The 26,960-nt window shown below is 47.1% G+C and overlaps 2 long non-coding RNA genes across 11 annotated transcripts in view; one reads left to right on the top strand and one right to left on the bottom strand.

The window, feature by feature from the left end:
• Nucleotides 1–13,603: 13,603 nt before the first annotated feature.
• On the bottom strand, nt 13,604–16,701 carry LOC131819945 (uncharacterized). 2 transcript variants are annotated; one of them, XR_009349413.1, is made up of 4 exons: nt 16,434–16,701; nt 16,204–16,310; nt 15,059–15,150; nt 13,604–13,795 (listed from the first exon to the last, which is right to left on the bottom strand). It is a non-coding gene; the product is annotated as an uncharacterized LOC131819945 (long non-coding RNA). The 2 variants fall into 2 exon arrangements; XR_009349412.1 differs by lacking the exon at nt 13,604–13,795 and having other exon boundaries at nt 14,064–15,150; nt 16,434–16,700.
• A 1,135-nt stretch (nt 16,702–17,836) lies between these two features.
• The window catches only part of LOC131819943 (uncharacterized), a 30,191-nt gene continuing 21,067 nt past the window's right edge, over nt 17,837–26,960 (top strand). For 2 of the 9 annotated variants that reach the window (XR_009349403.1, XR_009349408.1), the window contains exon 1: nt 17,843–18,080. This is a non-coding gene — a long non-coding RNA (uncharacterized LOC131819943). Of the gene's footprint in view, nt 18,081–18,222; nt 18,392–22,927; nt 24,355–24,471; nt 24,700–24,971; nt 25,950–26,960 lie in introns of those variants that run through there. The other 7 variants (XR_009349402.1, XR_009349401.1, XR_009349405.1 and 4 more) reach the window with 7 other exon arrangements.

The following is a 26,960-nucleotide window of genomic DNA, read 5'->3' on the forward strand; positions in this document are numbered from 1 at the left end:
GAGCTAGTCCCAGCCTACTGTCTCCACTGGAGAATGCAGTCCCAATATCGCCAAAGTGCCCCATTTTTTCAGAGAAATCCCAAAGTAAATCTGGGTTTTATGTGAAGCCTCTTGATGTATAAACTTCGGCAAGTAATTTGATATTAAACAAAAAAAGTTAAAAGATTGTCCTTTGTAACCCTGTGTGATACTGATGTTGTGATTTATAATAAATGTGATCTCCATTAAAGATATGTATGTGGTCTTCATCTTCATTTGTCTTCATTTCTGCCACGGAACTTCCAAAAGCCCTCAGAATTTTGGGGGCAGATAAGAGAAAGTAAGGTGACTTTTGTTTTTTTTTTTTTTTTTAAAGATTTTATTTATTTTTTTGACAGAGAAAGATCACAAGTAGGCAGAGAGGCAGGCAGAGAGAGAGGAGGAAGCAGGCTCCCTGCTGAGCAGAGAGCCCGATGTGGGGCTCGATCCCAGGACCCTGGGATCATGACCTGAGCCGAAGGCAGAGGCCTTAACCCACTGAGCCACCCAGGCGCCCCAAGGTGACTTTTGTTATGTTAATGAGGTGACTTTTGGACTCACTCAGAAGGGTTGGGGCTGCTTTCCCTCCCCACCTCACCCTGGAGTTAAACCCTGAGGGTTAGCAGCCTGCTTCGCATTTAGTTGTCACTGAGAATCTCAAACCTTTTTCTTTATGAGGATCCAACAAGGAAAAATTGTACATTTTTTCCTCCTCTCTCTATCTCTTTCTTTTTTTTGTTTTGTTTTGTTGTTCTCCAGGTCATAGTTCTCAAACACCTGGGTGGCCTTCCATCTGCCAGTGGTTTCACGACAGTGGGGGGAGAGGGGGGGACTCTCCGAGTTGGGGGGACTCTTGGTCTGTGTTCTGGTATAAAGAAGGTGCCCACATTCTCTACTTGGAAAGAGGAGGGCCTCTTCATATTACTGAGATATTTTATTGGGAAGGCTGAATGAGATAATACCTATAATGTTCTTAAAGATTTATTTATGTATCTGAGGGAGAGAGTGCATGAGCAGTGGGGGGTTGGGGGGAGCAGAGGGAGAGAGGAAGCCGACTTCCCTGAGTATAGAGCCGATTCCAGGACCCTGAGATCACAACCTGAGCTGAAACCAAGAGTCCGACCCTTAACCAACTGAACCACCCAGGTACTCCTATAATGTTCTTTACACTACTAAGATGTCACCTTTCTTTTTTTTCTCATTATTTCCTGAACTCTGGTGGAGTTTTCCAGAAGATGTCACCATGGACTGAATGCTGGAGCGGATGTGAGAATCCAGCTGTCTCCTATTAAGCCAGACATTCCAGAGCTTTGCAAATTTGTGGAACAATGTCACCCTTCTCACTAAATCTTTCAGGAAGAGGGTGGCTTTTCATTACCAAAATAAAACAAAACAAAACAAAACAAACCCATTATTTATTTAACATGCAATGGATTTGCTATTGTTACTTTTAAATAATTAATGCATGTTTTAAGTTGCTTCCTCATTTAAATGTCTAATTCTGTAAGTTGCTCTAGCTAGAACCCACATAAAGGGGAGCTCTTCGGGGTTCTTGTAAATGAGTCCAAAGACCAGAAAGTCTGAGATTTGTGGGACGAGTCTATGCATGGAGGAAACTCTTGTGAACTCTCTGTTTAAGCCCAAACCCATGCAAGGTGTGAAAAGGTGTGTCCTGTTGCAAGAAGTCCTCCTTGGAAAGCCCATTGGTATGATGTGAGGGTCCCTGTGGAGAGTGTTTGTAACTGCACAGACCTAGCTGCTCTGCATGGAGTGGACTGTTAATGAATGAACAAGCCTCTAGTTAACTTAATTGTTAAACGCTTTAACAACAGGTCATTCACAGCAGAGAGGTTGACGTTTGGAGTGTCACTCTGACACATCTGGAGATTATCAGAGTGGAACAGCACCCCGTGAAAGCCGGCTTGATCAGAACTGCCAGAAGCCCAAGCCCGGGTTCTAAGAGACAGTTGTGTGGTCAGCCCATTGTTCCCGGTGCTGTGGGAGTTTTGGTGCAGGGCCAGCTGTATGTCCCTGGGGGCATGGGCTCTCCCTTGCATATCTGGACACATTCTTTTCAACTAAACTTTTTTTCATATTCATAAAATTCAGAGTTAACTTTCAGGAGATCACTGTCAGAATTAATTATAGTCACTATTTATTGCTAAACTGCCAGACAGACCTCTATTTCTTCATAGGGCTGGACTGTATTTTTAGTTCATTTCTATCCAGGAATGTAAAACAATACCCAAATAGGGGAAGTCATATGGATGATAAGGATCTTCACCACCTACATCATTCTCCTCCTGCCAAAGAACTGCTCTAGCTGGAAGGAACTGCTCATCTCCCTCATTCAGCTTGTACTGAATGCTAGCCACAATGCCACACACAGGGCTAGGGCCAGGAGATAGCAGAGCCCCAACTCTCGCTCCAGCCTGGAAACTTGTTAACTGTTTATCATTTAATATCATCTAATTCAGTGGTTCCCAACCAGGGTGATTTTATGTCCAAGGCATATCTGGCAATGTCTAGGGATACCTTTGGTCACAGTGAGGGAAATACTATTGGCGTCTACTGAGTCGAGGCCAGGGATGCTTCTAGGCATTCTGCGATGCACAGAAAAGCTTCCACAACAAGAGTTATCCAGCCCAGAATGCCAAGACCATACCTACTGGGACACTTGATCTAACTTCATCTCCCCATTTTTCAGAAGAAGAAACTGGGGCCAATGTTAGTGATATACCCAAGATCATCAGTTCCTCGTCAGGGTCTAGATGTGCTGTTCCATTCTATGTGCAAGAGATCTTCAGTTTCCCTTTTTTGAACTGAAATTGAGGACTAATTTTTTCATGTTTATCTCTTCCTCAAAACAATGAATTCTGCAGTGGCATCCTGGTGGAAAGCAGCTTTAGACAGCAATGGAAAAGCATTCACCTTTGATCTACATGTTTCACTGCAAGAGATGGACTCTAGACTGAGTGACACAGGTGCCTTGGCATGGTTGCATATGGCTTCTGATTTTTTTTTTAAAGATTTTATTTCTTTATTTGACAGAGAGAGATCACAAGCAGGCAGAGAGACAGGCAGAGAGAGAGGAAGGGAAGCAGGCCCCCTGCCTAGCAGAGAGCCCGATGCGGGACTCGATCCCAGGACCCTGAGATCATGACCTGAGCTGAAGGTAGTGGCTTAACCCACTGAGCCACCCAGGTGCCCCTGGCTTCTGATTTTATTTGAAAGGAAGGATGCTGTGAAGAAAAGCATGGACTCAAGAAGTTCCATTTATTCTTTCTTTTTCTTATTCATTCACAGAATCAACAATAGCATATTGACCTCCTACCGTGTGTCAACCACCAGGCTAGACACCGGATGCATAAGGATGAATTAAAAGTATGTGTTCTCTCCTCTCAACAGCCTGCGGTAAACAGGAGACACACACATAAACAAGGCATTACAGTGTGTTGAGAGAAGCACTAGAGGTGGCAAGTGCAGGATGGAATAGGGATGTGCCAGTCAGAGCTACTGGCTGCAAGTAACAGAAACCAATTTTGGCTTATTTAAGCAGGAAAGAAATTTGCTGGACATATCCCCGGGAGCTCACAGAAGCACCAGAGAGCCCAAAGAACAAGGCTCAGAAAACAGGCAGAAAGAGGCTCAGTGCAGCTAGTACCCCAATCTCAAAACGACCATGGTGAACACTCTGCAGCCCTGCTCAGGGACCACTGGCCATCTCAGTTAAACAGCACTACCCCAGCACTGACACTGTAAGCTGCAATGGACTCCTCTTCTCCCATGGCCCTAGAGCCAGCAGCTATGACAGGATAGCTTCTCTCACTCTTTACCTTGCCAGATCCCAAAGAAAAGTCTTTGGATTCACTTATTCTATTTTTTTTCAGCTTTTTGTTTTTTTTAATTAAGTTCTGTTAGCCATATAGTACATCATTATCTTTTCATGTAGTGTTCAATGATTCATTAGTTGAGTAAAACACCCACTGCTCATCACAACACATGCCCCCCTTAGTACCCATCACCCCATGACCCCATCTCCCTACCCAACTCCGATTCCAAACCCTCAGTTTGTTTCCTGGGGTCCAAAGATTCAGTTATTCTAGATCCCTCACCCTCAGTCTAGCTGTAAGGCATGCTGGGAAACTGAGCATCTCACCTGGTGAGTTTCTACAGTTGGAGACCCACTTTGTCTCCCACCACCAAAACTCTTACAGTAAGGGGAAGCCCTCTTTCCTGGTTTTGCTCAAAAGTCACCTTCTCAGTGAGACCACTCTATTTAAAACTCTAATGCTTCCTTCCCCTAGCATTTGTCCTCACCCTCCCATGCTATATTTTCCCCCCAATGGCTCTTACAACCATTTCATACACTATATGTGTACTTATTTATATGCTTGTTTATCTCTCCCTACAAAATGTGAGCTCCAGAAGGAAGGACGTGCATCTGCTTTATTCACTGCTGTGTCCCCAGTGCCAAGAACGGTGCGTGGAACACAGCAGGCTCTCAGTAAACACTGTCAAACAAACGAATGAATGAACGAATTCTCCAAACACAGGGAGATCAAAGATCCTGAGAATCCAAACTTTCAACAAATTCTCACTATAAAAAGCCTCTGGAAGACACAGAACATAACGTAGCCTGGAAATAAATCAGACAGAGCTCCCTAAGGGAAAGAATACTTGAGCCGAGTCTTCAGAAAAGGCAATGCAGACAAATCAAAATTAGGAAAGACCGAAGCAGTTAGGTGGGATTCTGAGAATGTGGTGTTCTATGTTTTACACAATTATGGATGCTCCCTAGCAAAGCTCCCTGCATCTTTTCTGTATGGAAGAGGCCCTCGTTTAGACCAGAGCAGCATCAGGATATCCATCAAAGGAGAAATGGACAAATAAATGGGGCACATCCATACAATGGAACCCCACTCGAGGAATGAAGTACTGACAGGTGTCAACACGATGAATTGGGAAAACACTACACTAGGTGAAAGAAACCAGTCACAAAAGGTCACATACCAAATGATTTCAGTTATTTGAAATATCCCAAATAGGCAATCCACAGAAACAGAAAGTAGATGATGGGTTGCTAGGAACTGGAGAGAAGGGCCATGGGGAGAAAACTGCTTAATGAGCACAGGGTTTCTTGTCAAAATGTTCTGGAGCCAGTTAGAGGTGATGGTCACACAACCCTGTGAATGTACTAAATGCCACTGAATTAGTCACTTTATTTTTTCATTAATTACTTTTCATTCCAGTGTAGTGAACATGCAGCCCTCTATTACTTCCAGGTGTACAGCACAGTGATTCAACAGTTCTGTACATCACTCGCTGCTGCCCACGGTAAGTGTCCTCTTAATCCCCTTCAGCTGTTTCTCCCATCCTCCCAGCCACATTTTGCTGCTGCTGTATTGTACTAAGATCGCACGGTCCAGTGTGGCAGCCACTAGCACATGGGGCTGCCGAGCGCTCCACATGTGCTTCGTCCAAGCCACAGATATGGCGTCAGTGTCAAATACACACTGGAGTTCAATGGCATAGTATGACCAACCGATGCAAAATATCTCATTAATACATTCATACTGATTACGTGTTCAAATGCCAATATTGTGAATAAACTCAGTTAAGGAAAACAATAATAAATAAATAAATACTTCAAAAAGTAAATTTCATCCATTTTATTACACTGTGTTTGGGCGGTACAGGGAAATTTTAAATTACACATGAGGCTCAAATCATATTTCTCCAGGGCAGGGTCAGTTGAAGGTCTAAGCAGGTCATTGGATGGAGGCAGGGGAATGGTCAGAGCTTCTCTGAATTCCAGGAGTCCTTCTTGTCCATAGTGGGCAGGTCAGACTGAGCACAGAATTAAGTGGGGGTCATTGCAGAGGAACAAGGAGAGAAGAGCAGGTGGGTGAATGGAGGACAGGAGAACATCACGCTTGCTGAGAACTGGAGTTCCCAGGACCAAGAGGATGCAGTAAGCCAGACCTGAAGTGCTGGAGACCTGTGCTCTTCTCCCTTGCAGTGTCCCAAAGGAGGCACCCCTTGCGTGGGGTGAAACTTGAATCCCAGGTGTGATGACCAAGAATGAGACTTTCAAGGCCACAAGGAGGTCCTTATCTGATCCACAGCTCCACTGAGCCACTGCACACAGCACTTCCCACAAGGACAGCTGAGAACCACACCCCTGCTGGCATCCACAGGAGCTAGAAGATTTGATAACGTCTCATTGTGGGGTAGGCAGCCCAATGATGACAGACAGTGCCCATCCCACCAGTCATGGGAGCGGGGCTCAGAGCCAGATTTCATTTCACTTAGGAAAATGAAGAAATTTGAAGTTTTCTGGACCCTAACATTGTGAAGCAAATTCATGCCTGTGTCACACATAATCTGTGACTAAGTTTGCAAGTCTTCAAACATTCAGAGTATCGGAAGCAGAAGGTCCATGTGCTTTTATGCATCTGGCTGCCTCCAGGTCTTCACTCCCATAGCCTCCACCTCAAAGCACCAGGATTCAGAGGCTTCCCAGATGCATACATCTTCTTGAAAACATACTAAGAATTTCCAGGGGCCAGAAGCGAAGAGAACTAATAATGTGAAAGCCACCAACTCCAAACCTCTGAAGTCAAAAGGATCTATAGGGATAATAGTCCAACTATTTCGTTCTAGTGGGAAGAAAGTACAGCCTCGGTGGGAAGTGGGCAGGGAGGACTTGGTCAAGGTCATACACTGGAGGTCAGGTCTCTAACTAGAAGGCACCCCTTTTTTCTCTCCTGGACATGTCACATGGCCCGACAGCTAGCTCCTCAACACTGTCAATCTCACATCTTTCCCTTTCCAAACAAACCAGACACTCTGCAACATGCCAGGCAGAGTCTTTTGAGCTGGAAAACATGTAGATATTGAACTGGAGACATTCCATCTCTACAGGGAAGAAATTGCCTGTACCGGAATTACACGTGGGTATACATGCATTGTATGGAGCGAAGACAGAACTGCATACGGCTTCTGTTACTGAGACTCAGGACAGCGGCTTAAATAAGAACCTCCTTGATGTCTCATGAAACAATCTGGAACAAGCAGGTAAGGGCCAGTAAAGAGGCTCCAGAGTGTGTGTGGTCCGGGATCATCCCGCCATGTTGCTGTTCATCCACACATGGGGTTTGCCCTTGATGGTGTGGTGCAAGATGGCTCACCCCCCTGCTTGCATTCTAGCCCATGCCAGTGAGGACCCAGGGGGCATGGGGAGAGCACATCCTGCCCTTCAGAGGCATGCCCTAGAGGTTCTTCACAGCATTTCTGCTCACATCCTATTGATCAGAAGTTACTCACTTGGCCAAACTAAGCTGCAAGGGAGACTACAAAGCAAATCTTGATTCTGAGAAGCTACATAACTAGCAAAAAGTCTATACCATACAAGAGTAGAATAATGGATATGGGGGACAACTAGCAGTATGGTTTTCATATTCACGGACACAGCTGCTCGTGTGTCCACAGTCACCTATAAACCTGCAAGCTCACTGTGGTCTCTGATGCTCCGTCCCTGCAGACTTGCCTCTTGCTTCTAGCATCCCTCCACGTTCCTGCACAATGACATGCGCTTCCCCCACATGTCCCCACTCTCTCCTCCCTTCCTCACAACTGCTGGCACTTAGAAATTCCTGCTCACCTTTTCCAGAATCCCCTCCAAGCCTCTCTGGCAGGCAGGAAGACTGGATTAGGGGCTACAAGAAGAATCTTCATGCAGGCATGAGGCTTGGCCCTTTTGGGCAATGACGGTCCTGGAAAACTGCCCTTTGGTTCACGTCACCCCTCTGTCAACATAGAAGAATGTGCTAGGTGTCACCAGGGAGCCATTCTGGGTGGGCAGGCAGCCAAAGGGTCAGCTTCTCCCAAAATATGAAGAGGGAACAGGATGTCCATGATGAGGACCTAAGGAAGTTTCCTTGAGGACCTGAGGGGATCCAATCTCCACTCAAGCAGTATCACTGGTAGCTGGGTGCCTTCGTGAGAACCTGGGAGCTACATATCCTGTTTGGGACTTTTCTCATTCTGTAAGATACTGTATCCTTTACTCACGACATTTGGCTTCCTCTTCTCCAAACACAGCAACATCACCTCCATTACAACACAAAGTGCCTCTCTTCCAGGAGCCCCTGGCACCCTTGCAATTCCTCTCTTACACTCCTTCTCATGCTGTATATGCCATGTGTTGAAGAATGTGGATTCAAGGGGCACCTGGGTGGCTCAGTTTCTGAGCCTGGGATCCAGCTGCTCCTTCCAAGAGCTTCACCATGGGGACATCTCAGTCCCACCAGCCCCCTCTAGAGGCCCGCCATAAGCCAGGGGTCACCTCAACACTGACCCTGCAGTCCCCAGATCAACCTCAGCTTTGCCGATGGAATCCCAGATTTTACTAACAAGGGATCTGTCTTCAGTTGCACATTCACGACTCAAGTTCTCAAGATTAATGTTTACAGCCGAAAAGTTCATTAAATAGGGTTTCAGAGCAAAATTCTCATCATATGGGTTTGGTCCCTCTAACTCCACACAAGCAGCACTTTCTCTCCCTGTCAACAGCCAAGTAATATTGAAAGGACACGTGACGATCAGCCACTTGGAGTGGCAGGACTTGGGTGAATCGAATCTCAGCAGCATCAAGAGAAGATGGACTGATGCATCCATCTTAGAGGAACAGATGGCCTGGCCTCATCCTGCTTCAGCCTCACTCAGGGACACTTCTGTGACTTTGTGCTACACCCATTGGTACTATTCCTGACTAGCTCCATACAGGGGTCCTGGATAGTCCCTTTGGGGGTGGGGCTAGGAGCCTCCACACTAATACTTCTTTCTATCAAGAGGTTTTTTTCGGGACGCCTGGGTGGCTCAGTTGGTTGGGCAGCTGCCTTCGGCTCAGGTCATGATCCCAGCGTCCTGGGATTGAGTCCCACATCGGGCTCCTTGCTCGGCAGGGAGCCTGCTTCTCCCTCTGCCTCTGCCTGCCATTCTGTCTGCCTGTGCTTGCTTTCTCCCTCTCTCTCTCTCTCTGATAAATAAATAAAATCTTTAAAAAAAAAAAAAAAAGAGGTTTTTTTTCACTTGTCACCAGATAGTTCGTAACATGACTGAAGCTTAAAGGTCTTCCTTAAATATAAAACTGGCTTTGCAAGTTATTTGGGGAGACACCAGTGGTATGTTGGAATGTAAGAGGGTGCTTGCCTCTCAGAATTATGTAATGTTCAGGATTGCTCTTTTTTAAAAAGATTTTTACTTTTATTATTTATTTGAGAGAGAGAGGGGAAGATAGACAGATTGAGAAAGCATGAGAATGGGGAGAGTCAGAGGGAGAAGCAGACTTCCTGCTAAGCAGGGAGCCTGATGAGGGACTGTAGCCATAGACTCCAGGATCCTGACCTGAGCTGAAAGCAGTCTCTTAACCAACTGAGCCACCCAGGCGCCGCAAGGATTGCTCTTAGTTACTAAGCCCAGCTAGGCCCACCCTAGGAACCGTAGCCTCCATTAATTAAAGTTAGGTACACTCTGATGGCCAGTACTCCAGGGCATCCAGAAACAATGGGATGCCCACTCAGTTCTTTCCGCTACTACACAGTGTTCTCTCACACTGAGGCCCACTGATAGAAAGTCTGATCTTCACTGACTGGACACAGATAAGTCACAAGCTTCACTGGGGACTGGGTGTGTTAGAATGGTCAGTCTGAAGAAAAAAAATTATAGCTCTTTACTGCCCCCTTTTGACGAGGGATCTTCTTCCCCAGTGGGTTTAGGGAAGCTGGAGATCATTATAGTTCATGTATATTTAATCCACACCTTACAGATCTGCAGTCCCTATGCAAAGCCCATTTGCTTGGTAAGAAGAGAACCTGCTTCCAGCTCCTCTGTGGGTACCAGAAAGGTAGTCCTTAATCAAACTGATGCATTAGACATGACCTTTTAAGGGTCAACTCTTGGGTATTACGTGAATACGTTTATTTTTAAATTAAAACCTTATCCCTCTAATCTGTAATTATTTCACAGCTCTAAATAATTGGAAATCTATACCACTTATCAGAAAAAGAAGGCAAAAAAATACAAATAACATAACATCGTTAAACTCTTAATAGATACTGTCATTTGCTAAAGGCATTGAAACTGAAATTTGCTTGCTCATCATAAAAAAATTTGAAAATCACTTAGTATTAGATAACCGTTAAAAATGCAGTAGCCACCGACTGAGACACCCTTGATGCTATCTTCACAGGAACTGGAAAAGGATTTTGTGTGAGAAATAAAATCCTACCCATGGAAGAGTGGGACTTGGTGTTCTTTAAATGCTCTTAGAATGTACCTTCTAAAATCATCTCACAGAGGAATAATGGACATGTCCCACCTTCTAGGAATATTTTTATGCCAATAAAAACAAAATCTTTAAACAGCAATGGCTCTAAGTCTCTATATCCAACCTCATCTTAGAGATGGTCATAGCAATACAAAATCCATTGGTCACCTCAACACTATATATCTCTGAAAAAGGATTGATTAACATGATACTGAATGATGAAAGACAAAATGCTTTTCCCCTAAGATCGAAACAAGACAAAGATGCCCAGTTTTACCACTTCTACTCAACACAGGATTGGAAATTCTAGCCAGAGCAATTAGGCAGAAAAAAGAATTCAAATTGGAAAGGAAGAAGAAAAATCATTCCTGCTTGTATGTGACATAATCTTTTATGTAGAATGCCCTAAAGATTCCAACACACACACACACAAAACTAACATATTAGACTTAATAAATTTGGCCAAGTTGCAGGATATAAAATCAACACACAGAAATCCCTTTCATTTCCTTGCACGAGCAATGAACAATCTGAAGAGGAAATACAGAAACAATTCCACTTACAATAACATCAAGAAGAATAAAATGTTTAGGAATAAACTTAACCAAGAAGGTGAAAGACTTGTACACTGTGTTTAAAAAGAGACAGCATGCCCCAGAGGGGGTCACTTGTACTAAACCCCAGCATCAGCAAACCAAGATTAAACACCTAACCTAAACACCATTTCAGCCCCCCAGGAATGCAAACTTGAACCAGTCACCATGGAATTAGGAGGTCAGCACGAATGAGATGATTCACCCATTTGACTCCTTCCGTTCTGCTTAAGAAGGTGACCTCCTCGGAGACAAGTCATTCTTTGGTAATCATTTCCTTTTTCCACTCCCTTTCCACCTTTAACAACCTCCCCTTCCCCACAGCTCAGCCGAGCTCCTTTCTACTTGCTAGAGGGGATGCTGCCTGACTCCTGAATTGCTGAGTAAAGCCTCTTTGATGTTTAAATGGACTCAGGTGAATTTTTGTCTCAAGGATTTGATGGCATCTCTGGGACCACAGGAGACTTCCAAGAGCTTCAGGGACAAGAAACACAGGTGAGGTACCCCACAGACCCTTTGAGCTCATGGACTTCATCACTTCCAAAGGCTGTGGGTAGGCTCATGCTTGATTCTGAGCTCCACTCTCATTGGGTCAAGCTCGGAACATTCGTCCAGCTTTGGGGATTCATTGTTTGGCAGAGGAAAGCTCTCCTGTTGACTCCTTGATGGTACTGAAAGAGCAATTTAGTGGCACTTAATTGTTACCTTAAATTAACGGCTGCCTGAGCCTAGAGAGCTTGCCATCAGGGCGAGTGGAGGAAGAGGTGACAGTGGGCTTCCAGTGGGACTGTGGTCTCAAACGTGACCAGCTTAGGGAGAAGCACCCATCCCCCAGAATTCGCAGGTGGAAAGCAAAACTCCCAAAACCCGTGATCTCAGTGGCTTGTCTACATGGCTTTCCACAATCGGTCCTTCTCTGAGGGAGGTTGTTTGAATTCTTTCCCAACTCTTCCCAGAGGGTTTTGGAAATCAAGAGGTTTTGAAATAACTGAGCCTCGCCTTCAACATCCACTCACTACGTATTTATTCAATATCTACTCTCTGGCAGGCACTGGGCATGAGAGAGAGAGAGATGGCAGTGCGTCACCCAGAGAAGGCTGCTGCGCTTAGGAGGGCTATGGTCTAGCTGGGATGTCAGACATCCCCAGTAACTACATGTACACTAAGTAGGCACTACCAGGGCACCTGTGTGACTCAGTCGGTTAAGTGTCTGCCTTCGGCTCAGGTCATGATCCCAGGGTCCTGGGATTAAGCCCTGCAGGTGCTCCCTGCTGAGGTGGAGGTGGGGTAACCTCTGACCCTCCCCCTGCTTGTGCTCTCTCACTCTCTCTCTCAAATAAAATCTTTTAAAATAACAATAATAATAATTAGTTGTTACCTCAGTACTATAAATAAGATGTACAAACTGCTTAGGAGGGTGTCTTAGTCCATTTGAGTTCTTATAACAAAATACCACAGACTTGGTGACTTAGAAACAGAAATCTACTTCTCACAGTTCTGGAGACTGGATGTCCAACATCAGGGCGCTGGTATGGTTGAGTGAGGGCCATCTTCGGAGGCACAGACTTCTCCTTGTATTGCCACAGGGTCGAAGGGGCTAGGTAGTTCTCTGGGTTCTCTTTTCTAAGAGCACTACTCCCATTCATAAGGGCTCCACCCTCATGACCTTTCTCTTTTTAAAAATTTTATTTATTTATTTTACAGACAGAGATCACAGGTAGGCAGAGAGGCAGGCAGAGAGAGAGGGGAAAGCAGGCTCCCTAATGAGCAGAGAGCCCAGTGTGGGGGCCGATCCCAGGACCCTGAGAGCATGACCTGAACCGAAGGCAGAGGCTTAACCCACTGAGCCATCCAGGCGCCCTCCACTCTCATGACCTTTTGCTGGAGTTTTCCAGGAAGACACATGAAGCCTAATGGAGACAAACTGATTGTCCGGCAGACACCACAAGCCCTGCCTTCATGGCTCGGCTGTCTGGCTGGAACCATCCTGGGTGGAGAATAAGGAAGTGGAATCTGGGGAGATGCGATTCGGTCTAGTGACGTCTCAAGATCTTGCTTAGACTTGGTGATTCTGAGAAAAGGATTTAGACAGTTCCCCTTCACTGTGGCTCCTCACACTCCTCACCACTCAGCCTGGCCAGCCAAACTGCCACCCCAGCCTAGACCAAAGGCTCTGGAGGAGCTGGGAAGGGGCAGGACAGAGCGGTGCTCAGGAGACTGGCTCTGGACTTGGACCACTGGTTTTGCAAAGCTGCTCTCCTACTCAGTGCTAGCTGTGTGACTGTGTGCACTACTGCGCTGCTCTTGGCCTCATGCTCTGGGGGGATGATCATAGTGGCTCCTGCTGTCATGCTTGGGAAATCGAGTGACTTAATCCAAGTACAGTGTGTAAAACTGTCCTTGTGGTACTAAGTACTCAGTGAAAGACCAGACAGACACATACTCCCATGGTTGTGGCAGTATTGTTCACAAGAGCCAAGGTATGGAAACCAGCTAAGTGTCCATCAATGGGTGCGTGAATAAAGATGTAGTAGATAGCTACAATGGACTAGGATTCAGCCAGGGAAATTCTGCCACTTACAACAACAAATACAGATCTTGAAGACATCATGCTAAGATAAGCCAGAGAAAGACAAATAACGTACCTTTTTTCTTAAAAAAAAAAAAAAAAAAAAAGATTTTATTTATTTACTTAGAGACAGAAAGAGAAAGAGCACATGTGCAAGTCGGGGAAGGGGAGAGAGAGAGAAAGAATGAGGGAGAGAGAGAGAGAGAATCTCCAGCGGATTCCAGCTTGAGCTTGGAGGCGAATACGGGGCTTGATCTCATGACCCTGAGATCATGACCTGAGCTGAAATCAAAAGGTAGAAGCTTAATTGACTGAGCCACCTAGGTGCTTCTAAACCATATCCTTCTATGTGGCATCTAAAAGAACCCCAAATTTGTAAAAACAGAATGAAGTGGTGGTTACCAAGGGCTGGGGGCAGGGAAATGGGAGAGGTATTGTCGAAGGCACATAGTGTAACTGAAGGTTCAGTAAGTCCTGGAGATCTAATACACAGTATGGTGATTATAGACAACAATGATATCAGAAACATTAAACTTCCTGAGAAACTAGATTTTTTTTAAAAAGATTTTATTTATTTATTTGACAGACAGAGATTACAAGTAGGCAGAGAGGCAGGCAGAGAGAGAGAGAGGGAAGCAGGCTCCGTGCTGAGCAGAGAGCCTGATGCGGGACTTGATCCCAGGACCCTGAGATCATGACCTGAGTCAAAGGCAGAGGCTTTAACCCACTGAGCCACCCAGGCACCCCAAGAAACTAGATCTTAATTGCTCCCAACACTAGAAGAAATAAGAATTATGTTACATGATAGAGGTGTTAGCTAACAGTACAATGACAACTGTATTGCAACACAAAAGTATCAAGTCACCTTAAACTGACACAATGTTCTATGTCAAATATACCTCAGTAAAAATAAATAAACTGTATTTTTATTACACAATTCTGGACCCAGAGGGCTGAGCATACAGACTGGTTCATAACTGGAGATCTATAAAGAGTTGTTTAGGGGCTGCTGGGTGGCTCAGTGGGTTAAAACCTCTGCCTTCAGCTGAGGTCATGATCTCAGGGTCCAGGGAAGAGCCCCGCAATGGGCTATCTGCTTGGTGGGGAGCCTGCTTCCCCCTCTCTCTGCCTGCTTCTATGCCTACTTGTGATCTCTCTGCCAAATAAATAGAAAATCTTAAAAAGAGGTTGTTTATTATAATATGGTATCAAGACTACCACCACCACCATCATCATCATCATCACTGAGTCCTTCCCATTCCAATTCTTTGTGAAGTCTTTTGCAGATGCTTGGGTTTCTTGGCTTGTGGTGAAGGAGAAACTCTAAGAACATACGTCCACCACCAGTTTTTCTCAGAGACTCAGCACTTTCAAAGCACATTTTGGTCTGGCAGTTGGATATGGCAAAGGAGAAAGGAAGAATGAACTGGGAGAAATTGTTCTCCTGAGCAAAAGAGCCGAGATTTTTGATGTGTCAGGAATGGTCTACGTCCGTATGATGCCTTTTTACGTTGGAGTTCAGCTAGGTTAGTTAATTAGTTTTACCTCAGGGATGATGGTCCTTCCTTTCTCCCTACTTCTTTTCTTCCTTTTTTCCTTCTTTTCTTTTTGTTCTTTTTCCTTTCTTTTCTTCTCTCCTTCCTTCCAAAGGACAAAGACCAAGAGTTGATGAGCTAAGACATACACAATCAGGCCAATACCCAGACAAGCCAGTGCACCAAACACCAACTAAACAACAAGCAACTCCCTGAAAGCCAGTTGACTGAATTTCCTATCCAGCAATCATTGTTCCCTGAATTCACCTAAACCCGAGATATAGCTGAATATGGAAAAACAGAAAAGGCAACAGGGCACTTGGGAGTATGGAAGACATTAAGCCTTGTCTAAAGAGTTGTTCAAAGATGGTACCTATGGCTGAGGGAGAAGTGGGGGAAGGGGGGTTAGGTTTCTTCAACAGACCCAAAGGGAAATGGGCACTGTGGGCTTAAAATAGGAGGGATTATAGGGACTCCTTGGTGGCTCAGTTAGTTAAGTGTCTGCCTCCAACTCAGGTCATGACCCCAGTGGTGACAATCATGATATGGGAAGGAACTGGCAATCGCTGGCCAGCTTATGGGTTGGCTCGCGTTCTGTTATGTCACATGGAGGTTGCCATCCATTTCCAAACTAATGTCCCATCCTGAGAAAAAAGTGAATTGACTGTATCTAGGAGGGAGGTGTCACCTATGTAACCTGCATGTGGCCTGTATTGGTCTCCAAGGCTCCCCCCTGAGGTTGGCAACCACAGGACATGCTGACTGGTGTGCTTGAGTTCCAGGTACTGGGTGTTGGGCCAGTGCTTGATGCTGACCAACAGATCCTATGGGGGAAAGCACACCCCAAGCACAGCCCTGGGGGCGGCCCTCTGTGTTGTGGGTGGAAAGGAGGGGGGCTGCGACCCCAGGGAAATGTAAGAATGGCTCCCTGGCTGCCCCCTCAGTCACTGTGGTTCAGGCAATGGGAGTGGCCTTGCAGGGCTCCTGAGCTGCCGCTCCTCTCCCTGTTACCATGTGTCTTCCTGAGCCCTCAGGGCTCTGAGGTACACATCCATGGCGGCGCAGGGCCCATGAGCTGATGCAAAACCGAAAAGTGGAGGGAGGGGGCGTTTGGTGTCCTACTTCTCTCCCCGTGGGAAACCCTCAACAGCACACTTGCTTTTCTCTTAGTGATGCTGCTCCCCATCTCGTCAGAAAGACTCATGCGGCCATCCAGGGGCTTGAGGCTCCCAATCCAGCCATGAACAAAATGACCGTCCCAGCTGAAAAAAAAAAAAAAAAAAAACGGAGAAAGACGAGCACGGTGAAAAGACACATCTCCCCCCGACAAGTATATCCAGGAACAAACAAATCGGAAAAAAAAGGAAGGCCCCCCCCCCTCTTACTTCTGCGCATAGAAGCATCTTCACAAGGGCTGCGCACATCCTCGTGGTCTGTGTCTGTCAGGGAGGAAGAAAAGGAGGTGAAAGAGGGCGACCTCAGGCTAGTGGCCATGCGCGTGGAGGTTCTGGGATGCTGTGCCCACCGGGGACACGGAAGGCGTCCAAGACTCGGAGGGAACCAGGCAAACGCCGAAAAGACAGGAGAGATGGACCGGCTTCCACCGCTCTCCGCTGGCGCAGCTCGATGACGCCTCTGACGTCCAATCCCCCAGACACCTTCCTGCTCACGGTAATCTAGACGCTTATTGGCCCGGGTTTATTGGCCTCCTTGGCCCTGCTCTGGGGTCATTGGATAATTCTTTCGTTGCCACCCACACAACCCGGAAGCTTACCGAGGGGGCGGGGAATGGAAATAGACGCCTAAAGGGCACCGAAATGCTTTCTGGGAATGGTAGTCATCGGTGCGCCAGGGGAAAGCCGGCTTTCTTCTGGCGGCTTAGAGCATTTTAGACTCATTCACAGAGGCGAAGAGGTGCCAGGATCCCCAGCGTCGGCGCGAAGCGCAGAAAATCCAGCGGGAAGAAACAAGTGTTAGTGTTACGGGTAGTCCGGGCTCAGTTTTAACCACTGAACGAATGTTAATGGAGCGCAGACTGTGCGCCAGGAGTCGTCCTTAAGGAAGGACTTTGCGCCCAGAATCCCTTTCAGAGGTGGAGGAAGGAATGTGTGGAAAACCGGTACAATGCCGAACTGTAGGAACGTGAAAGCGAACTAGGGCTGCCAGTTACAAGCCCCAGTGGCTGAGTTTCAGAACCATACTATGGAGTGAAAGAAGGGAACAGAACATTTTTATGACTTTCAAACCAAGCAGAACGCATGTTTAGAGAAACACACATATATAATCAAATACTGCAGAGAAAAAGAACGGAATGGTGGGAGGAGAAACAAGAATCACCATATTCGTGACCTTTAGGGAGGGGGAGGGTAGAACCCTGGAGGAGAAGGGTTCCCGGGGCACCTCAATTATTTCTGAAGTTGGTGCGTTCACGGGTTTCATGATTATGCACAGTTAAGATGTTCTATACATGTATTTTGTCCTGCATTTATTAAAAAAAAATTCTAGACAAATAAAGAAGTGGGCTTGTAGGTTCCATTTCTCTGCCCCAATGCTTTAGATCTGCCCGTTGAATGACAGTTATAATAGGTTCTGAACAAGGAAAGGACACCCGGGTGCTCCCCGCGCCCCCAGGACTACAATTCCCAAAAAGGATTGCTTACTCCCGGGCCGGTGTCTGCATTTGGTGGATGTACGAGCTATCCAATGAGCCCCTCTGCAGCCCGAGGGCAGAAGTTGTCCAATCAGCGACTGGGCAGACGCGCCAATGGGCGGGAAGGTTGTTCGCTCGCGGCCCTGACAGGAGCGGCATCCCTGAGTGGGTGGAACCAGCCCCTCTCACCGGCCTCTGGGAGGCTGGCGGTTCCCTTCGGCGCCCCGCTTCCCTCTCTCCGTGAGGCACTTCATCCGGGAACACCCGCGCCCAAGGCCAGTGACCTGAGGACGCCGTCATTCAACTCCTGTTCTTCGTCCTGGACAGACACAGAGGAGGAGGGAGTGCGCGGGCGCTCGTGAAAATGCTTCTATGCTCAGAGGTACCTGCGGGCCGGGGCTCAGGGCTCAGCGACCCTGGGGGTGGGGTGGGGTGGGGTGGGGGCTGGGGCCTTGGTGGGAGGCGGGGCTGTGTCTCAGGAATAGGGTCTTTCGCGGTCACCTCGTGCGCCCTTCCTTTCACAGCTGTGAAGAGCCCGGAGCGGGGCTTCGTTTATGGAGCGGCTAATTATCTCACCTGTGCGGTGCGCCGGGTCTGGGGATGGCGGGGCTGGGGATGCTCCTGTAGCAGGCAGACGGGGTGTCGGCCTTGTTGGGACTAAAGTCTTGCCGGAAGACCGGTGGCGTGAAGGGAGTAAGTGTGGAGTTGTTGGGGGAGAAGTTCGGGTTCTCCCTCCCTTTTTTTTTTTTTTTTTTTTTTAAAGATTTTATTTATTTATTTGACAGAGAGAGATCACAAGCAGGCAGAGAGGCAGGCAGAGAGAGAGAGGAGGAAGCAGGCTCCCTGCTGAGCAGAGAGCCCGATGCGGGGCTCGATCCCAGGACCCTGAGATCATGACCTGAGCCGAAGGCAGCGTCCTAACTCACTGAGCCACCCAGGCGCCCCCGGGTTCTCCCTCTTAAATAGGTTACATTCCACTGGGGGTTGTCAGGATCCCCACTGTGCACCTGAGATCCGGCTAATCAAGGCGGCGGGGTGGGGGGGGGGGAGTGTGGTTTGGAGGGAGTGCGGGCCCAGGACCGCATAATATTGGTGGGCAGAGCCAGTCCTTTCCAGAGCTTTTGCGTGGAGGCCACCGGAGTCTACATTCTCAGGGGTGTAGTGGGGGCAGCGTGATGCGCACAGATGTTTGTGACATATTGGCAAGCACGAGGCCGGAGTGTAGTTCGTTCAGCAGAAATTGTTGAGACTGTACTTTGTGGTGGGCCCTTCCTTTTGGGTGGGTGGTTGATGGAGATTGGGAGCACATGTTAAATAGTCTGACCGGTATCTGAGGTGCTCACCACCTGTTTGGGCGAGACAGGAAGCAAATAATTAGCCGTGAAATACGTAATTAGAGTTTTCCCTTGAGTGCTGAGAAATACAGGGTGTGTTTGAGTTTGTAATTTAGGCAATAATGTCTCAGCAGAGATCGGAAGGCTAAGACAAATGGTAGACGTGGGAGGGCCGTTCCATTAGAACAGGACGGGAGTGTTAAAGGAATTGAATGTCCTTGAGGCTGGGGCCACGTGGGGACTGTAGGGTGGGGAAAACCAAGGTTTGGGGTTAAGACTTGCACTTTCTGTAGGTTCTTGGAGACTAAGCATAATGACTGAAACCATGGAGTCCAGAGCCAAGCTGCTCCTAGCTCTGCCACTTAAGAGCTGTGTTACTGAAGCACTCTTTATCTCAGTTTCCTGATGTGAGAAATGGGGATGATAATAATCCTACTTCATAGATGATTGTAAAGATGAAATGATATTTAATGTTAATAAAAGACTTAGAGCCATGTATGACATGCAATAGGTGTTAGTGGTGGTTGATGCAATAAATAAATAAATACATAAGTTTTGAAGATTTGGAGACAGTCTGCAGTGACATTTGTGAACTTAAATGGCTTCGACCCAACTTCATTTCTTCTCCAGTTTGTAGGGGCTGTTGACCCCATGTGTAGCACTGTTGAATCAGAAATAATTTTTCTTGTATCAACTGCTGTTGGCTAAGGGAATCTGATGTACCATTGAAATGATCAGAGAGAAAGAAAATACTTTTCAATAGCATATTATGATTATGTTTATTGAAAAGTTAATATGGATTTATTTAATATTTGTTGGTAACAGTTTGTGTAAACTTGCTTACTTAAAAAAAAAGTAAACTGTAGAGTAACTCAGATACAACAAAAGGAGAGAGAAGTAGCATAACTACAGCTTACCTTTTCTTGTCTCTCTATGGGAAAGCTATTATAATTTCTCTGTTTCTCTCTGCCTCAGTTTCCAATGCCCCCCGTGTCTGCCAACCACTACACATTGTAGGGGAAGTTTGGGTTTGGAATTGCAGAGACTCTAAGGCAGTCGTACCCAGGCCAAAGGGCACATCAGCAGAGCCTCTGGGGCTTTTTAAAGAAAAACGAGGAGGATTCTTAGATCCTCCTCTAGACTCACTGAGTCAGAATCTTCTGGGATAGGTCCCAGGCTGTAGAGACCAGGTATGTTTGCCATGTGGATCTGTTTCATGACAGCTTTTTTTTTGCGCTGGCCTTTCCTTCATTGGAACAACATGCAAGAAGATTGGGAAAATCCACAAGTTAATGTTTGAAGCCATTTTGCAGGCCTCTGTCCTTCAAGTTCCATGATTTCGTGATCTGCATCTTCACTGTGGTGCGTTAAATCCTTAAAACTTGTCAGAGAGTCATGTTATTAATAACACAGGGATTCCTTGCAAGAATCATGGACAAATCCCTTTCTGCCCCAGTCCTCTCTTTGGAGTGGGGCTAAGAATGGTAACCCGCCTGTGGGATGTAAGGACTAAATGAGAAATAGATCCAAGGCAGTCAGCACAGGATCTGGCCCAGAGTGATGCCTTTCACAAGTTATTATTACTACTTTTTGATTTCTCTCCATTCTTTTTTTCTTTGTACATATGATTTATTCATTTATTTTAGAGAAGGAGTGCACGCCCCTGTGGCAGGGGTGCGCACGGTGGGTGGGGAGAGGAGTAGGGAAAGGGAGGGAGAAAGAATCTCAAGCAGGAATGCACAGTGAGTGTAGAGCCTGATGTGGCGATAGATGTCATGATCCTCACGTCATGACCTGAGCCTAAATGAAGAGTCAGGCACTCAACGCAACCCTTGATTTCCCTCCTTCTGAATATTATTTGGATGTAGTTACTGACTATGTCCTCACTGTGGATCAGGCTGGTTCCTGCCTCCCCAGGTTACAGCCATGTTAAGAAAGCCAGTTAGCCTCCCAAGAGTCCTAGGATGCCACCACTTTGATGTATTCCTGCCTTCAATACAGAGCCCTCCTGGGGCTAGCCATGCAAGGAATTTCCAGAGAAGACTGCTGGGAGGACTAGATACGGAGTGTTCCCCTCAGTGCCGGGCGCACAGCTGGTGTTCAAGACTAGTAGTGAGTGTCAGCACCATGTCACCATCATCAGTGTCCTGACCTTCATCATGGACTGGTGCTCTCACTCCTACCATCCTACAGTTAGAACTCTTCTATTGGACACATCGGGCTTATATGTTATTATATTCTAATAATTCCATTTGGTTCAATAGGACTCTTTCAAGCACTTACCGTGATCACCAACTCTCGTGACTCCCAGTTCCTCTCTCCCTTATCTTTCCATTCTGCTGTTCCCTTAAGGCAGTTCCCTCTTTTATTTCCTGTGACCCCCACCCCCAACCCTTCCCTGTATCCTGGGAAATTAGGAGTCCATTAGCCATTTCCTCCCTGTCTTTGGACCCTGGTCCTTCTTGGGGGGACATTTGTTCCTGAAACTTCCTAAGGTGCTGCCTGTGTTCTCATACCCCACATTATTCAGGATTGGGGGGTTCAAGATGGTATCTTCTCACTTCTTTGCCCCCATGCCATTTCTTTGAGATCTGTGGTCCCCAGGGAGAGCATCCTGACCTCCTCATCATTACTGTTTTCTCCCTTCCTCGTAGTTATTCACCTAATTCATTGAAGACTTGGGTTCCAGGCCCACAGCCTCCTCTGTCTTGATTCTTGCCATTAGCTGGGGTGGCCTCAGTGTGTGCATGGAGGGCCCAGCCTCCAACAGGCATTCATTTTCTCAAATGCCTACTTTGCCATGATCATCTCTGCCACCACTATCACCGTGGTGCCTTGGATTTCCACCCTGGTGCTGCACCACCTTGCACGTGAGCAGTGCGGCACCTTTCAACCCCAATCTCTTTCCAGTATGTTCCTTCTGTCATTTCTGCTCTGCCATCTGCGTGCTCTTCGCGAGGACCTCCTTGGATTTCTCTGTCTTTTAGATGCTCCCTCGAGGCTCTCATCTCTCACCTGAGCTTGGATTTCCCAGCCCATGATTCAGCAGTTGTCCTGGTAATGCTTCTACCACCCTTGCCTTTCATCTGAGTAAACCCTAAGCCATGGGTGAAGCAAAGCATCCATGTTCGCCTTGAATCCTCGTGGTGGGAATCACACAGCAGGGCAGCTTGGAACAACTGCGAGTTCTTGCGAACCAGCCTCCCCTGTGCCCTCATGGAGCTCCCCCATTCTGTGGCTCCCTGGGCAGCTCCCTTTCCCACTCTCCAGAATCCTTCCAGCAGACTTTTCCCACTCTCCTCAACCCTGTGATTGACGCTACCCTCCTTCATTCTCTGCATAACATGGGCCATGGGATGCGTACTGCTTCACAGAGAAGATGGGAACCTTCAGATTGGAACTCCATGGACATCCCTCCAAGAAAGGGAACCGTCCTTTCCTCTTGTGACAGTGGTCAGCATCCCCCCAGAGGCCACTGGGAGCACACCTTTCCTTAAACACAGTGGGTTCTGTTACTCATCGTGGGGGAGAACCCACATCATGGGAATTGTGGGGCTGATCAGTAAGAAAGAGGGTGTTAGAACATACAGGATTTGGGCTTTGGGTGGATGTTTTGGGTAGCAATCAAGGAAGAAGGAGTGTGCTCTGGGCTGGGTGCTTTGGGACAGTTCTGGGACTGGGTAGGTCCATCGGTCTTCTCTAGAAGGAGGTGTGAATAGTGAGACGAACAGTGTCAATTCAGAAGGAAGGCACTCGCTCCTATGAGCTGGGAGAGAGGATGATTGGTATTTTGTGATGGGCATGACAACCTGGTTTTGTCTGTTTGGACAAGAGAGGAAGTGGGCCTGTTTTGTCTCCCTTCGTCACCGTGGCCAGGTCACCTCGTGCTGCAATTCTTTGAGGTCGCATATGTCCAACAGGGGAAACACATGGCCTCTCTGTGTCTGCTGTGCAGCCTTGCTCATGGTGCCAGGCCGCCTTCTTGATGTCAGCACTGCTCTTCCTTCTTTCCCAGTGGAGGAGGGAAGTCTTCACAAGACAAATAGGTGTGTGCCAGACAGGGGAAACTAGCCTGAACACTGAAGCCCAGAGCTGTGTCAGCGGCACCTGACGTGTCGGGGGGCGGGTAGCAAGAGGGCATCCTGGAGAGGCTTTCAGAGAGTGAAATGCAGGGGAGGACCCAGGGGTTTCAAGTCAGGGAGGTGATGTACTCTGGGTTTTTGACCATCTCCAGGAGCTGCGTGAGAGCTGCTTTGGTGAAAAAGGGCAAGTCTGTTCCCTTTTCTTTCCCTGTAGCCACACCCCTGGCTCAGGCCCCTTCTCCTATCTGGTCTGTTGCAACACTTCCTCCTTGTTCTGCCTGCTTCTCATGCAGCTCCTTCTCCCACCCAAGTTCCCCTGATCTCGCCAAGGTGATCTTTTTGGAATCCCACATCTTCTCCTGTTACTATGTTACTGGAAACCTTTTGATACCCGACCAGCCACAAGGTAGAATCTGCACTGTGTGGTGGGACTCCCTTTGCTTTTCATGATCCTCCCATGGTGCCCTTGGTCTCCTGCTGCCAACTGGAAACCTGCATTTGGATTATCTCAAATCCAGTCCTTCCAAAAGTGCTTTGAGATCCCCTGCCTGTTTTTTCCTCCTTGCCACCCCCACCCTCTGAACTCCATGACTGGGACCAGTGTGCCCTTCAGCTCCCACGTGCAAAAGGGAAGAGTCATTTTTGAACTCTGCTTTGACTTCCTTTCCCCCTTCTGCGATCATTCACCCAGACGTGTGATTTTGTCGGCTGATTTTTTCTGGAATCTACCTCCTTTTCTCCACCACTGCTTCTGCCCTCTCATTCCGAGCTATGGTCATTTGTGGTGTGATCCACAGTGCTAGTGTGATTGGTGAGCTTCCAGGTGCATCAACCTCCCCCAAGAACTGTCTCCCCTGGAATCCAGAGATTTGTGGAAGCCCCACGCATTCATATCACTGCCTAGTTTCTTGTTTCCTGGCTGCTGCTGCTTCTTTTTTTTCTTAAGATTTTATTTATTTATTTGACAGAGAGAGACACAGCGAGAGAGGGAACACAACCTGGGAAAGTGGGAGAGGAAGAAGCAGGCTTCTTGCTGAGTGGGGAGCCCAATTGGGGGCTCGATCCCAGGACCCTGGGCTGAAGGCAGAGCTTAACAACTGAGCCACCCAGGTGCCCCAGTTTCCTGGCTTCCTGTAGCTGTTGGAGATGGACCCAAATGTTCCTTCAGTGTCTGCACACCTGGTCCATCTTCCTTCTCCAGTCCTGCTTCCCAATCACCTTTGCTGCACTACGGGATCTGGTCAGTCCTTCCAATGTGCTCTGTGCCCACTGGTCTTAGGGCAGCTCGGCCGCTCCCTCTGCCCAAGACACTTTCTCCTCAATCCCCCCTCACTCAAGAGCTCTCATCTCCCCTCAGGTGAATGCCGTGACTCCACAATCTCTATTGAATGGTTACTCAATTGCCAGAGGCACAGTTCTCACATGGTTCCAGACGTGACCCAAACAGATTGGGGTGGAACAGTTAGTGAGCCTTTCTTCCAGTGAGAAGCAGCCAGAAAACAGAGTCAAGAAATCTGGCATGTCAGGGGGTGCTGGATGCTGTAGGAAGGTTGGAAGCGGCTGTCATCTAAGCTGGGATGGCCAGGTAAGGCCCCCTGAGGACAAAGGTGGGAAAGCCTTGTAGGAGGTGAGGGAGTGAGCCCTGTGCATGTCTGTGGGCACAGTGTCCCTGGCAGAGTGAAGGGGGAGTAGGAAGGTCTCTGTGGAGAGAGTTGGGCTGACTTGTTCCAGGAATAACAAGGCCAGAGTCGGGGAGAGGGGGGATAATAGCAGATGGGGTCTTAGGGACCTAGGGTAGGAGCCACTGGAGGCCAGGCAGGGGTGGGTGGGGGCGGATTTTGAAGTGAAGAATGAAGTGACCTGAGTTGGATTTTAATGGGATCACTTCAGTTTTCTGTTGAGAACAGCGAAGGTGAAATCAGTCAGATCAGTTTGGAGGCTCCTAGAATATTCCAAGACAAGAGATACTGTCAGCTTGGATCAGGGTGGTAGGAGGGGAAGTGCTGTTAATCGCCCAGAGTCTGGGTACATGTTGAAGGAAGAGCTGTTGGGATATGCTGACAGATTGGATGTGGGTGAGGCCATGAGTCAAGAAGATGCCCAGCCTCTGACTCTGCCAGCTCATGTCAGATGCGGCTCCCTCTGGAGGCCCCTGACGCTTACAGACAAGGTCCAGCCCACTATCTGTTCTCTGTGCATGTCCTTCGGGGCAGTCAGTCCTGTCTCAATGCAGAGTCTCGTTTAATGTTTGTCCTCCCCCCTCCACTGTGAGAATAATGGTGCTGAGAGGGACCACATATGTCTCAGTGTCCCATGCCATGTAGACTCCTAGCAAGTATTTCTCAGCCAGCCAGACAAGGAACTGAATGTAGACGCTCAAGGTTCTATTTCCTGACAAGGTCTCAAGACTACCATGTCCATTTCATTGGTTTTGAGTAGTCTGTGTGTTTTAGAAACCAGGCCAAAGGCTGTTAAGACTGAAATTCCGTTGTGAAAAAATTAATTTGCTGTCACCTGCATTGAAAAATGTCACTGTTGTGCAAGTGGGTCACAGGATCACGTCTTGGCAGAGGCAGCATTTTCCGGAGACCTACGCCTTCCTTCCCAGCACAGTGTTGACATCTACACAGCTCAGCCCAGAGAGCAGGGTTGAAATTTTGACCTGAGATATTCTGAAGGTGAGGGGATGCTGTTTTCCCTCCCCAGAGAAGACGTGTCACTTTAGAATGAGAATATTCTGGTGAGGATAAATTAGCTGCCAAACTTGCCCATCAAGAAAGTCGAATAAATCATGGCTTTTCTGGATTTTTGCCACCCCCCCATTTTTTCCAAAAGGTAAGAAATTAAATTTGGAAAATATATATGGAAAGCACTGGCCTCAGATCTAGAATACTAATTACTTTTAAAGTTTTTTTTTTTTTTTTTTTTAAGATTTTGTTATTAGGGAATCTCTACCTAACATGGGGCTGAATTCATAGCTCCCAGATCAGAATCACCAGCTCTTCCAGCTAGCCAGCAAGGTGCCCCTTGAGGATTAACATTTTCAATGACAAAAGTGAATACATTTTCTCCACTCGGTAATCTAATTTGAATAAATTGGGCATATAATTTATTGCCTCTTTTTTTTTTTTTTTTAAATTGGCCGGATGGTATTCCACAGTGTGGTTTTACTTCATGTGACAACACTTTTGTTTGTCATTTGGGTGGCTGTTTAGGGCTGTGTTAAACATTTTTGCATGTGTGTTTGAATTTTTCAATGAGATGGGTTTCAGGGGAGAAGTGTCTGCAAAATGGTCCTCAGAAGAGGTTACGTCAATTTCTGTTCTCACCCATGGTAAATGAGATGCTATCACAGAATAATCTTAGTCTCTTAAATTGTGATCTGGGAAGTAGAAAAAGATTTCTTTGTATTTTGAGAGAGAGAAAGAGGGAGAGAGAGAATGGGAAAGGGGCAAAAGGAGAGGGAGAGAGAGAATCTGAAGCACGTTTCCCGCTGAGCACAAAGCTTGAATGGGGCCAGATCCCACAACCCTGAGACTATTACCTGAGCCAAAATCAAGAGTCAGATGCTCAACCTATTGAGCCACCCAGTTGCCCCTTAAGTTTATATTTTTATAATCAGTAGGAAGACTGAGAATTTTCAGTTGGTCACTGTCACTGTCAGTTTTTTATATGAACCTTTTCTCCTTAGCATTTTCCCGGTGGGTTGTCTCTTTGATTTTTTATGTTTTTGTTATTAATTTTTTTATTTTTGGATTTTTTTCTTGAGTTTTTGTTTATTTATTTGACAGAGAGTGTGTGTGAACATAAGCAAGGGGAGCAGCAGAGAGAGAGAGAGAGCGAGAG

Source organism: Mustela lutreola, chromosome 17 (assembly GCF_030435805.1).
Source record: "Mustela lutreola isolate mMusLut2 chromosome 17, mMusLut2.pri, whole genome shotgun sequence".
Taxonomy (NCBI): Eukaryota; Metazoa; Chordata; class Mammalia; order Carnivora; family Mustelidae; genus Mustela; species Mustela lutreola.